Source organism: Protopterus annectens, chromosome 3.part0 (assembly GCF_019279795.1).
Source record: "Protopterus annectens isolate FY-2018-M chromosome 3.part0, PAN1.0, whole genome shotgun sequence".
NCBI lineage: Eukaryota > Metazoa > Chordata > Ceratodontiformes > Protopteridae > Protopterus > Protopterus annectens.
Window position 1 is genome coordinate 1,037,467,849 of NC_056731.1, and position 15,193 is coordinate 1,037,483,041.

Sequence of the window (15,193 nt, forward strand, 5' to 3'; positions counted from 1 at the left end):
CCCAACTCTCTGGAAAAAGTTCTGCACTATTCCAATCCACAAGGGAGGCAACTCAGTAGAACTCTCTAATCACTGTCCAATTGCAATTCCATCACCACTCTCCAAAATTCTTGAGCACTGTGTTTATAAACAAATCCTGTCTTATCTCATGCTTAAAAACCTCTTTACACCCACTCAGCATGGTTTTTGCCCTCACCATATTACCACTACTGCTCTTATCTCCTTTACTTTATCTCTCTTGCTAGAGACAATAATAAACTTGCTTTCTGCCTCTTCTTAGACCTCTCCAAAGCCTTTGACACGGTTTCCCACTCTATCCTCCTCTCTAAACTAACTCAATTAAACCTCTCCTCCTCCACTATTTCCTGGTTTAACAGCTACCTCACTAATAGATAATCAGTCAAATGGCTCACAGCCTTATCCCCCTTTCTCCCAGTAAAAATGGGTGTACCTCAAGATTCCATTTTGGGGCCTCTTCTTTTAACATATTTACTAACCAACTTAATACATCCTGTCCTCAGTCTTCCCTTATACAACATGCAGATGACTCCACCATCACTACCACTGCTGACAATCTCTCTGATCTGTTTTTCTTACTCAAACCTCTTTCAACCTCACTGAGACTTGGCTTTCTAACAACCAACTCATGCTAAACCCCAAAAAGACTAAACACCTTCTATTCCTACCCAAAACTTTGCATGATTTAAAATCCTCTTTCACCATCACATCTCTTAACAACACCATCATCTCAAATGAACCCCACATTAAGCTTCTTGGGGTAATCATTGATAACCAACTTAAATTTACCTACCATGTACAGTACTGTGTAAAGAAAACCCACCAAAAGCTTGGCCTACTTTATAGAAATAAAATATTCCTCACACCTAATACTAGAATCTCACTTGCCCAGGCCTATTTGCTTTCCAACCTTCTGTATTGCTCCCAAGTCCTTACTAACTTACAGTCCTCTCTTTTATCTAAATTAGAAGCTGCATATAATAAAGTTGCCTGATTTGCTGCTAACATGCCACCTAAATCTAATCACTGCTTTGCTCTCAATAATCTTATCTGGTTAGAATTCCCTAACCAACTCAGCTACTCTCAACTTCTCATAATCCACACCATCCTTAATTAGCCCTCTTCTTGTCCCACTCTATCTTCTCTTGTCTCTATCTATAATCCACTTTTCCTACTTAGAAGTGCGGACCAATGCTTCTTACAGATTCACAAGCCAAACAATCTTATGGATAAAACCTTTACTGCTACCTTCCAGCTCTCTCATGGAATAAGCTTCTCCCTTCCTTTGCCTCTTAGAAATATCACTCATGCCCACATTTTTAAAACAGCTCTCTAACAATACCTACTTAGCTCTAGGAAATGTCAGTGTGACCATCCCACCTAAATTTTCCCTCCTTCCCTAGTCCCACCTTTCCTCCATTTTCTACCTGTTTTTCTTCTCCTCCTTCAATTTCCTCTCCACTTCCTTCCTTCCCTACTAACATCCAACCTCCTCCTAACTTTCAGTGTATTATAACAATATTTCTACTTCTCTCTACCTCACTCCTCCTACTCATGTCCCCTCATCTTACTATTATTCTTTCTTTTCCTCCTTAACCTCTCTGTCTTGCTTTCCTATGTCATGCTCTCTTTTAACTAATTCCAAACTCTCCTGCTTTCTCACCCTGCTCTAACCCAATTCTTCATTACACCTTCTTCTTATCTGAATTCCCTTCCTCACTAATTTCCCTTCTCCATCTATAATTGTCCTCTATACTTCTTCTGAAATATTTTTTGCATCATTGATACTGTGTACTGATTTAATTATCTGTATTTTGTATATCTTCACTTGTTCTATTTGTATTAGGAAGACCCTTTGTTTTATGCCTTATTACTTGTCAACTGGATCATTATTTGACTTTGGTTTTGCAAATGTTTTAACTTGTGCTATTTGTTACTCTGATATCTACCTATTGTATAACTTATTGTTCAACTGCTGTATTATGTTAACATTGAAGTGTTTCTTCCCGGGTCTCCACTGAAAAAGGGCACATGTACAGATGGACATACCCGATCATTTAATGTCAAATAAATAAATAATAGTCCTCTGTAATAGGCTTCCACTGCATGTGAAGCAGTGCTCCTCAATGACCCGTTCAAGTGCAAGCTTAACAGCTGGTTGTAGGATTGTAAAGTCCAATCTAGGCTGGCAAATATGTACCTCATGGACTGGGTTCATTGGTGCTGCTCTCAATCACACTCTGTTAAAAGTGACCATCCAACTATGCTCAATAAGGATACTTGTGTTTTAACACAGCTAGGCTCCTAAACACCCTGGTGCTATTAGGCCAGTAGCCTAATATGAACCTATGAAGCTATGTGCCTATGCAGGTCTCACAACCTGTGTTCCCCCACATGGCCTGCTGATGTCATCTACTATGAATTCATCTGCACTCTTGTAGAAATCAGACTTGTACTGTGATGCTTGCATTAAGTACTGTTTTCGGTAGTCTGTGTATTTAGATAGGTAGGGGTTCTGATCTCACTGCAGCCAACTGGGTTTGTGTGCATCTAGACAGCAGAACAGAAGTGTGTATCCCACAGTTACTGCTCTAATGCTGTGCAATAATAGTATTTTAATACTTGCTCATGCTTGCACATACATTTCATACAGGCCTCCCAACCTCTTGTCTCCAATATGGCCTTTTGTTCTCATCTACTATAAGTTCACCTACACTCCTGTATAAATCAGACTTGTGCTGTGATGCTTGCATTAAATATTGTGCTCTATTGTCCATGTACTTAGATAGGTATGGGCTGTGTTCTCACAGCAATCATCTGTGTGTGTGTGTGTGTGTGTGTGTGTGTGTGTGTGTGTGTGTGTGTGTGTGTGGTGAGCTGTTGCTTGACATTACAGAGACCATTTTACACCAGCTTGTTGGACTGTTATCTTCACCTCAACAGACACTGCTGATGTCGTCAGCTATAAAGTGTTGTCTGACACACTCCATATCAGACTTGTTGTGGTGCTTGTATAAAATACTGTAGTCTGTGTACCAAGATAGGTAGGAGTTTTATTTTCACAGCAGTCAGGTGTGTGTGTGTGTGTGTGTGTGTGTGTGTGTGTGTGTGTGTGTGTGTGTATGTGAGAGAGAGATAGTTCTTTCTTGACATTACAGAGAGCATTTTATACCAACATGTGTGCACTGTCATCTCCTCAACAGATGCTGCTGATGTCATCAGCTATAACATGTTTGTGAGAGACTGCTGTCTTCTCCTCAACAGATACCACTGATGTAATCAGCTATAAAGTGTTGTCTGACACACTCCAAACCAGGCTTGAGCTGTGGTGCTTGCATAAAATACTATGTTCTGTAGCCTGTGTACTTAGATAGGAAGGGGATCTATTTTCACTGCAGTCAAGTGGGTGTGTGTCTGTGTGAGCTGTTGCCTGACATTACAAGATCATTGTTATACCACCATGTGGGACACTGTTTTCTTCTTCTCAACAGACACTGCTGATATCATCAGCTTCATCACATTTTTAAATAGGCAGTAGTCCCATCAGGGCAGGGTCAGAGATTGGCCTGAGAGCCAGGCAGAAGGCATCTCATCCTATATAATAACATTTACAGTGACATGGCTTTTAATATATCCACAAACATTATGACAATGTGTGTAGGCCCTCTCTTATCTTGCTGAGAAAACCATGTGGTCTCTCCAGCTGCTACTTGTCTGGTGAGGTACATTTAAAAAAAGAGCATAAGAGCATTATATTCTATTAGTGCTGTAATGAGGTTTGAAAACAATGCTGTCATACATTCCTAAGATCTGAATATGATGGCATGACATATGATGTGCACAACATAGGCTTTCAATAGCAATGTGTACACGTGGTGGTTAAAGTTCAGTTTGCCAATTGAATGTGTTCCCAGTGCTTTCATCACTGTGTTTCTGCAGAGCATGACTGTTGTCAATGTTGTGATTAACATGGAACACCACTTTTCAGATGGACAACATTACAAACATGCATTTCTGCATTTATGTGCATGCTGTGTGCCTTTATCACCATTCGGTTGTGTGTTAGCTCCTACTGTACTCTGTTATCACCATTGGTAGACTCAATGGCTGCATAGAATATGCAAGAATCAGCAAACTTAGTAAGACAAAGGCCATATACTTTAACCTGAACTGTCAAAAAATACAGTTCTAACAGTGAAGGGCCAAGTACAGATCCCAGGGTTTGCCAGTGGTGACAGCTCTACTGGTACAGATTGCTTCGCCATCTTTCACATGATATGTTCTGTTAGTTATCCAGTTGTTTATCCATCAACTGGCATAAGGTTTAATCCACAACTTGGGAGTTTCTCCAGCGATACCCGTGTGTGTGATTGTGCCAAAACACTAGGCTGGATCACAATAGGCAGTATGCACTGTCTTACCTTCATCCAGGCCTATCACACAGAATCAATGTGCTGTGGCAACATTACAGATCACCTATGGTATGACTCAGCACATACAACTTCCTAATACAGTGAATACACAGCTCAACACACCCTGCACACAGCCTATGTTCCCATACAAGGGTGTACATCAACACATGCATACACCTGAGTTTGGGGACAGCACCTGATGCATGCATGTATAGAGACATCCTGACTCTCCTTGACTGTGAAGTAGACCAACATGTCAGCATGGGACTCTTCTACATGTACACTAGTAATATACCAGGTGTGTGCAACAGACCTGTCTGAGTTGTTTCTGCTACATCAGCTTGATTACATCTAATAGATGTCCTCAAAGAAGTCATTGAGGGCATGCATGATGAGAACAGTATCTTCTTGTGGAACATTAATAGGTCAAGACATTTGACACAAAGCCCCACTAAGGTATTCAATCAACACTGTCATACTCTGTCAAAATGTGTAATGTGATATGATCAGGTCAGTACATCAGGGGTGTCTGTTAGGCCCTTTCCTGGCCATTAGTTAAGTGATGGACATCACAGATGACATAAACATGCTGTGTTAAAACAGCTGCCTGAAGGACTACAGACTGTGGAAAATCATTGAATCTAACTGTGAAATTAGTGTAATACAGACGATATCAACACATAGCAGAGACTGCTTCCACAGTTATGCCAACACATGTATCAACAAGACACAGGGAGGGATTTGTTGAATTAGGAAATAGACACACCATCCAAGTATAATGTGGACATTATACTGTATAATCAGACTAATAAGTATGTGACCTGCATCCTGGGGTAGATGGTAAGTGGTGCATCCACCAGCATGTGGTCACAGTGCAGATTACTCCCTTGAATGTAGCACAAGTACTCGGTATGTGAAGGACATGCACATCAGAGGACATATTAATGGCAGGGTTCCCAGCCTTCATTAAATCAAAAACAGAGTACAGTACACTCTTCTCCATGTACCGCTCTAACCATGTTCCTATGATGTGCAACTGAAGCATATCACCTTTGTCACAGAGCACTGTCCCACAGCTTATTGGCCATACCTAGGTATTCCTTCTGGGAAATTTACATGACTGTCTGATGGTGCAGAACACCAATCAAATTGTTAAACCAGATGCATGTGTGCTACCTGTTCAGCTTATGCACACACTGCATGCATAGGTGTTTGACAATATTAATGGCACGTATATTATTTGTGCCATTGTGGATTGTGCCATAGATATATTCCATCCACACAAGGGAACTAGCCTGTAGTGTCTATGCTGTCACATGTAGGTATAGCAGTGTCCCTCCTAACACCTCCTGCAGATATTACAGTACCATGACAGTGTTCATGGTTATCCTCATAGAGTGTGGATGTATCATACCAGTTGTCCAGTGTGCGCACAGGCTCATCTGCTATCACTTCACATTACATATCTTATGTCAAAGGCATGGGATTTGTGGTGGTATTATTCAGATATTCTCCATGATTGTGGTTGATTCTTGTAATATTTGCCATAATTCTTTACCTGTGGGTACCTTGCTGGAGACCTCTAGTGAGAGTACATTCATATTCAGGTATATCAGTTTGCACAGCTTCCCAATATGCACACTACCACAACTGTATGCCAGATCCCTTATGGATGTCCTCTGCATTATTCATGGTAAGATGCTCACATACAACACATCTTCACTGTACAGTCCATACTGTACCATATAGATATGTGCTTGGTGTTGCTGCTAAAATCATCTTCCATTGATATGTCTTCCTCTGGTGTACATGAGAGAGTTTTCCCTGTACTCTTTCCCTGTTTTCATTCCTCCAAATCATCAGTGTGTCCCAATTCAATACACAGACTTCCCCTGAGTGATAATTTTACATGGCAGTCCCATGTCCTGTTGCAGATCACTAATACAGCTTCAGTACAGAATTCCAGGAATTGGATATCACATTACTCTGCAGTGTAAGTACTGTGTTTGGACCATATACTTCATATTCATACCTCTCACCTGTCCAGATATTTCCAGGATGTCCAGATGTTTTTCTTATCAAATATGTGCCTTTTTTCCATATCACTGGGATGATCTCTGCACTGATGTCACTCAATATCACATACATTTGAGTGAATACCTCTCAACTGTCCTGATGTGCACATAATGTCCAGTTTTTGTCTCATATTTTTGACCTTTTCCTCATAACATTTTTATTCCTGGCAGATCATTGATATGTCATTGCAGAGTGCAGTCAGGAACTACTGACTGAGATTTCAGTTTCAAACTTTGTGGTCTTCAAAAAGTTCATGCTAATGTACAACCTATATATTCTATCGACTTCCTAAGTTTGGAAGTACAATATAAAAAATCTGTCCCTATTTCTGGTCCCCTTTGTCTCCCCATTTTTATGACTTTGTCCACATTTCTCACTCGATGAGGCTGAGAGTGTGACATTCTAATAGATTCCTATGTGACATCTAAGTCCAATATGCCCCTATTACTGGTTATTTGTCATCTGATTAAGTTAGCCTCTGTGCAGATGTGCTGCACTAACAGAATGACAGCTATTTGTAAAGTCCTGGTAATCATTGTGACATTCCATGCTAATTTCCATATTGTAGGCCCTCTGCCTTACATGGAATTGCTATCTGCATTTGCTTACAAGGTTTCGCAGCCAGCAACACTGTTGCGAGCCATGAAACCTAACATAGGTGCACCATGCCTCATTAATATGCATTGCTTGCTGCAGCTTGCTACACACTGTCATGCTAACATGTAAACTCCGTGTAGGCTCTGCATGAATCCTACATGGAGTTTATTGAATCCCAGGGTGCAAATATATATATATATATATATATATATATATATATATATATATATATATATAGAGAGAGAGAGAGAGAGAGATATAACATACAGATATATAAATAACTATATAGATAGATATAAAGATATATGTATAGATATGTGTATAGATATAGACATTTTTAAGCTTGCAGTTGGACATTTATTCCTTTTTGGTTGAACTGTTTTAGTCATACTTGAAAATGTTTGGGGCATTTATTTTCAAGACTCATCTGTGTACATATAAGCTGGAGTTCTCTGACTAATAAAGCTGGCATACAAAGTTGCACACCATATTATAAAAAAACACCGACTGAAATGAGTAGTCCTTCTGAGTGGCATAATTTAGTTATGAGATACTTCTTCCTAACAATATTTCAGATTATCTGTTTCCATCCGAAAACACAACTATGGGAAGAACTTTGTTTGCCGTATCACAAAGAATTAGACCTGAAAGCAAAGCCCTGCCTGCAATGGTTTGGATTACATTTTGTTTCAGTTTGGAACAATGTTAACATCTATGGACAGTGATACTAAATGTAAACGGTTTCTGTCATGGGTTCTAATCTGCATAACTTGAGCTTTCTTTTCATTCTCCATACTGTCATTCTCTGATTTACCAGTATACAAATAATATCAGTATATGATATCATGTTGGCACATTGTCTTGTTGCTTTTACATAACTGCCTGTCGTGTATGTAGTGCACAAAGATTTCTTCATCTTGGAACTTAGTCATCACTTATTTGTATAATTATTTTAGTATCATTTAAATCTGGTTATTCCAGTTAAATTGGGCAAATAATTATTCTGACACTGATGTACTGCCTGGAGAAAGGGACCCCCCCCCCTTTTTTTTATTTGCTCTTCAGCACTGATATTGCATTTTTACTAGCCATCTGGCATCCTACTGATTCAAACCTTATTATGACCAGTATTGCAGAGTATATTGTGAAGGTTTAGTAGCTATTGCTGTATGTTACCTTGATGTATGTTGTCATGTGTTGCAACCTTGAAAAACGACCGGACTGGTTAATTAATCTTGCTAATGAATAAATAAGTAAATAATGCATCTTGAGCTGTTCTGAGCATCTCATAAATAACAGCTGCCCTGCGTATCACAAGTCTTCTGGCATACATGCCTTGATTACTCTGAATCATTTCTCACAAAGCATTCTACAAACTAATTTGATGCTTTTGTGAATTTTTTTAGATTCTACCTTCCACTCTTCTTCAAAGGCAAAGTACATTCTATACAAACAGAAAAGAGAATTATTTTATATCTTGCTAGCCATAAAAATTACATATCACAGAATTTTTGGTGCTTGCTATGCATATTAACATTGGTAGTTCTGCAACTTTTCTGTTAAGTAAGTGATTTTTTTTTTGCAGTGCATTTTCCTGTAAGCAAGGTCCAAGGAAAATACTTTTTCAGACAGATGGTGTTTATCTATTGAAGTGAAAATTAGCACACTTCTCCTGGAGTCTGGAAAACTTGAATACTTCTATTTGCAATTTAAACTATATTTTTACTGTCAGCATATCTAAACAACATAGTCTCAGGCAGACTGTATTCTATTAACACAACATTTAACACTTCTTATGATAAGTGGCCCTGTTTAGTCAAGGCTTTCCACTTGCTTAGTTTAAATAAGACAAGTGTCCTTATAAGTAACATCTACAGAATCACATTGGAAAATGTGATTCACATCTTGTCATCTTGTCATGTGCTTATAATGAAGACCAGAAAACAATTTGCAGAAGGAAAAAAATGTTCAACCAATGTCAAGACTTGACTACGCAAGAATCATCTTTTATTTCCTTGAAAAAAATTCAATAACATATAAAGTTACTGAAATTACAGTCAAAAAGGCACTTGTAATGGGTGGATGTTCAAAGTGCAGTGATACAGAACAATATGCTCCCTGCCTTAGAAGTTAAAACAATGTTTTTAATATTCCCATTCTGAAAATTAAATCCGAAGTACAACAAAGATGTACATGACTCTGATTACAAAACAACACATCAATATAAAATTAAAAGTGCACATAAAAGTTTTTAGATCTTTATCAATAACTGTTATGTTTACATAAGCAGACTTTATGCTGTATTATTTTCTTTGAACATAGTTTCTATATGCTAATTAGTTGGACTCGAAGTGTATGCATGTTCTACAAAATAACTATTTTAACAGTATTTACAGTGCACAAAAGATAAACATGGGGATTTAATAAACTGTGTAGGGTTCGCACAAAGCCTGCAAAGAGTTTATATTTTAGCACGCTGAGCAGCCCACTAATCGCATATTTGTGCTGCTCATTGTGTTTACATGAATACAAGCAAGGCGTTGCTGGCCAGAAAGCCTTGCAGAGCAGCATGAGCTGAGAAAGAGTTACTGAAGTTTGCCTACAGGCACACTTGCTCAGTGAGATTGCACAAACAGCCACAATGACTTCCAGGGATGAAAGTATTGCAATGACATCATAATAACACAGTAAAGAAAATACTACTGAGTGCACTGTACGCTAAAACAATTCTTTGCAGAATGAAATGATGGAGGGGAAGGGTAAATGGCAGGGGCAACTTCAAGGAAGGGTGCACTGGGCAGGGAAAGTATGCTGATGAAAATGTGCACAGACATGAATGATAATGAATAAAGAGGAAGTGGAGATGGTAAATATGGAAATGTCCCAAGACAGGATATGTCAATGTATGCACATTTCCAAGACAAGTCCTTATCATAACATTAAGCACATATGCAGATAACACAGTATGTACTGCTGTTTACACCTCCCGAGCAAGTATTTTATGATATGAACACACATTATTAAGCAATAACCGAAACCTGGCTGTGGGTAATGCTGGATTTACCCACGGTTGGCATGGTTTGGTCAAGAGAGCGAAGCCTGAGTGGCCAAACCAAGACAACTGTGGGTAAATCCAGCATTACCCACAACCAGAAGTGGGTTATTGAGATTATACAATGACATTATTTAAGAAAAAAATACTTAGTTTTGTTAAATAATGGCATTGTATAATGCCTCCTTGCTGCCCTTCCGCAGCTGTCCGGTATTCTGCAGCAGTTCCAATGTACTGCGCATGCATATGCTTACGCAGTACATTAGAGCTGTGGGTGGAAGCAATGGAGAAAGCAAGATCTCCATTCCTTTTTAGAAAGTGTCTTGCTGTGTTAAAGGAGTTTAACATAGCGAGACAGCTTTAAAAAAAGCAACGGAAATCTTCCTTTCTCCGTTGCTTTTTTTTAAAGCTGTCTCGCTATGTTAAACTCATTTAACATAGCGAGACACTTTCTAAAATGCAATGAAGATCTTGCTTTCTCCATTGCTGTAAGAAAAAAAAAAGACATACTAATGGAAAAAGTCCAGGCAACCAGACCTTTTTCCATTAGTATAAGTCTGATTGACAACGTGCACGCTGACCAATCAGTGTGCACGTTTTGGAATATTAATGGGGGGGGGTCATTGTATAATAGTATATATGTGACAGTCACACAAGGTTACATGTCAATGGAGGTAAATAGTTGTGATATGAACACCACTGACATGCTCTCTGGAGGAGACATATAGCAAGTACAATATATACAATATTACATGCATACTTTGATGATCTGTAAAATGACTTGCTTAAATATGACTGACATGTCACCATAGCTCTCAACCAATCAGGGACACATAGTAACAGGCTCCTGAACAAATGTAGAATTAAATAGGCACAATCATGGACACTTTTAAAATAATATGACCTTTAACATGCGGCATTGACTCAAAACACTTCATTACTGTTGATGTAAGAGCAAATGACCGGTAATCATTTAGGCTTGTCAGTTGGGATTTTGTGGGTAAGGGAATGATTGTCATATTTTTGAAGCAACTGGGTACAATGGGATGTGGTGAATATATCTGTTAGTACAGTGGACAGTTGGGTAGCACAGTCTCTTAGAACCCTTCACATAATAGTATTAGGACCAGCTGTTTTTCTTGGGTATATTCGCCTCAGGGTCTTCAGAACATTAGATTTTCTTAGACATAGCACCTCCTCATCTTGTTCAACAGGGAGCTTATTTAGCACAGTGTTGTTGTCTATATCAAATCTACTGAAGTAGATGTTTAGTTTGTTCAGAAATTCTGTAGGATCTAGTAGAACATAGTGTAAGTAGGGGTCCCTCAAGGATCAGTCTTAGACCTATTGCTTTTTACAGTCTTTACTAACAAACTGCACACTGCTACTAACCTTGCAACCACTATTCAATATGCAGATGATTCAATCCTAATATGCACTGCCACCTCCCTGTTCCAGCTACAAGAAAAAACACAAAAATCCTTCACAGATATAGAACCTCTCCAGTCAAAAACTTATATTAAACCCCAAGTAAACTAAACTTATTTTTTTCTCCAACAAAATCCCAACAACACCCTTTGCTATATTCTCAAACAATAACACCAAAATTAGACCCACACCTCAAACTAAACTACTAGGAGGCACTATTGATAGTAACCTTAGATTTGATAAGCATATAGCTGAAGTTATTAAGAAGAGCCATATCAAACTTGGCACTCTTTATAGGAGCAAACAATTCCTCACCAACTCCACCAGGCAGGCCATTGCTAGACCCATCCTTTCACCATACTGTTATATGCCTCACCAATCTTTACAGACCTCAGAAAATCAGGCATAGCCACACTGGAGGCATGCTGTAACAAAATAGCCAAATTCGCCACAAATTCCCCACATAGGTCCCACCATTGTTTAGTGCTCCAGCAGCTTAACTGGCTTGAACTACCCAATCTCCTATATCTCCAGCAAATAACCACTGCACATGACATCATTACTAAACCAGAAGACTTTCCTGCACTCCAAAATCTCATCCAGCCATACACTAAACTCAGAACCCCAAGACCCACAGACAAATCACTATTAACAGTCATCAAATCTAATAATAGCTTTGGAGACACTCTATATTCTAATCATGTCTCCAAAGCCTGGAACTCCATCCCCCAGAATATTCTTAATACTAGCAACCCTGCCAAGTTCAAACAACTTTTCAGGACACATCTAACCAATGACTGGCAATGCTCTTGCACAGCCTCTGGCTAACCCAGCAAGTACCTGTACTATCTTCCACTTTTCCTCAGCCACCTTCTCTATCTCAGCTTCCTCCACTAAATTCACCTTACCTTTCTTTCCCTGATCTTCCCACCATTTCTCCCTATTAACTCCTGCCATAACTACTGGTTCCCCCATGCTCAACCTATAGTGACCAGCCATTTTCCTTTGTCTGCTACTTTCCTTTCAAAGCTCACCCTTCAACACTGTAGGTCCTTGCATACTTATCTATAACTCAGTATTTAAATTATTAATCACTTGTTACTATCTTAAACTATAAAAATACCTCTTAACTCTGTTGAACTATCTATATCCAACCCAAAGCAGTCATAGTTAACCCACTATCTCTAGTATATACTATTGTATTGCATGTATTTAGATTGTTCAATTATTAATCATTCCTTAAGTTTCATGACTTTTACTACTTTTTGTCTTATGTGATTTTTTTTATTTTCAGGTCTATATATGTGTTGCCTTCATTCAATTGCTATTTATTGTATTATTATTACTTGTACCTTAATAGTTTTTCTGTACTGCACTTTACTGTTTAAGTCTATGGAGCTTTTCTCCCTGGGGCTCATGGAAAATGGGCAATTAACCCAATCAGACTATCCTGGTAAACAAGTGTTAAATAAATAAGTAATAAAAACACCTTGAGGGGAAGTCTGCACTGTCAAACCCTAATGGGGATGTATCCCTGAGAATAGTTGAATAGAGGATCCCTAGCTGACATAAATATCAGCCATAAGGATAACAATAATTATAAACAACACACTATTATGAGTGGATTCCCTGCACACAGCTGAGTATTACATGCATCTGCCGCATGTCATACCACTGTATATTATTTGAAGCATCTACAATTGCTACGTGATTTAAAAAGTGATCTGTGTTAATAAATGATGCAATAGTATGTGGGACAGATGGCAATGCATAAACTCTGCCCAAGTGCACAGAAATTACAGCAGTGCAAAGTTTAGTGTTAATAATCAAGGAAGCTGTCACTGTAATACTGTACACATGCCAAACAATACATGGAGCAAAGTTTATAAGTACATGTCAGACCACAACACATGTGCCACAAAATCACTGCCCCTCTAACATTACTAGTAAAAATGTTATACTGCCATGAAATCCTAACATACATTAATATGTTTTCATGAAAACTTTCAAGTGGTAATACCAATGTGATGTAGTAGTAAGTCCATGATGCAGTGCAGTCACACTATAGCTGTGCCTGTGTTACAACTGGACTTCAAGCTGTACATCACCTCCAGATAAAACCTTGGGTATGAATCACATGCAACACAGTGGAACTGTTAACACAGTCAGACAACTGTAACTATTTCATGGCATTATATCAGTAGTACATCATATGCCTATATGTTTATCATTGAAAATGTATGGATGACGGCCCTGACAACATATATGGAGACATTACAACTGGGCTGGATGCAGTTCTTGCAGAACAATTAATGACACAAATTCTGACAGTCACACAATGCTGCAGGGGAACAACTGAATAGTAACAGAATAGTGCATACAATGAATTAACCAATGCTGCAAGTGAATCTCAGAATGTCATATGTTTGTGCATATAACAGCATTACATGTTTTTTTTAATGAACATAGGAATATGTGCCCATATAATCCCTATGAGGTAATAATGCTGTATGTCAGAGAACATTTCCAGATGCTAGGTGTACACATGCACACTTGTGCCATACTGCAGCTGTCACTGTGATGATTGAATGAGAACTGTGTAGAATGTGGATATACTCCACTGTCAGAACACATGCCTTCATAAGGCAACAATAGACATAGCATCATTCCATGACCCTAATTCACAGGAGACATATTACTTCAGCCATTATGAAAAGAACATGTAACAAAACTGCAGCAATGGGCATTAGTACAGTAGCTCAAGTCTCAGACTGCAATATACTGTTGTAGAATTACAGTACATGCACATCTTACCATAAAACATGTGGGTGACAACAACATCGACATCTGCAATGCTCATAGGGTCTTTAGAGATTACTAGGCTAATGGACAAGAGCCCATACAAACCTTGTCATTATTATCCCATTTAACCCAAATGACTATCTCTAGGTGAGGGAAGACAGTAAGGGTATGTGCGCATGTGTTTTATTTTATTACAGACTGACTCTGCCATATGGGATATTGGCAACACCCCATGAGTTAATTAGCAATCACATATCCAGTGGTCTGGAGATGGCTTGTAGAAGGTCATAGATGGGCTATGATTCATGATGTGTGTATGCATCTTTGAGAAGATGACATCCTCAGTGGTCTGCAGAAAGGATGTGTTTCTTTATTTTTCTTATTTTCTTTTTTTTTTTTTTTTTACAAATAGTGTCAGGATGTCATTAACTAACTAAATGTGTTCGGGACTGCAAAGTGACTATCAGTGACTTAAGTATGTGTCTTTCCCAAATTGTATCAGTAATGCCTACCTCAATAATCAATGCACTTCTACAACTAGTAGCTGTTTTGCAATCCTCAGTGCAAATCAAATGTTAATTGCGTGTACAGCTTGCTACAAATGACAAGGGGTGGTACATCTTTTGAAATGATTACAATTAATCAGTGGATATGCTATTTGTATAAGGCCAGATATCCTGAAAGATTTATGGAGTGTGAAGATGTTAGACACTGTTATTTATGCTAGCATGTTTGGCTGAGTTTTTGTACATAATTTCAGATTAACCTGTGTATTATATGTCAGCATGACTAGCTGTGATATTTTAAA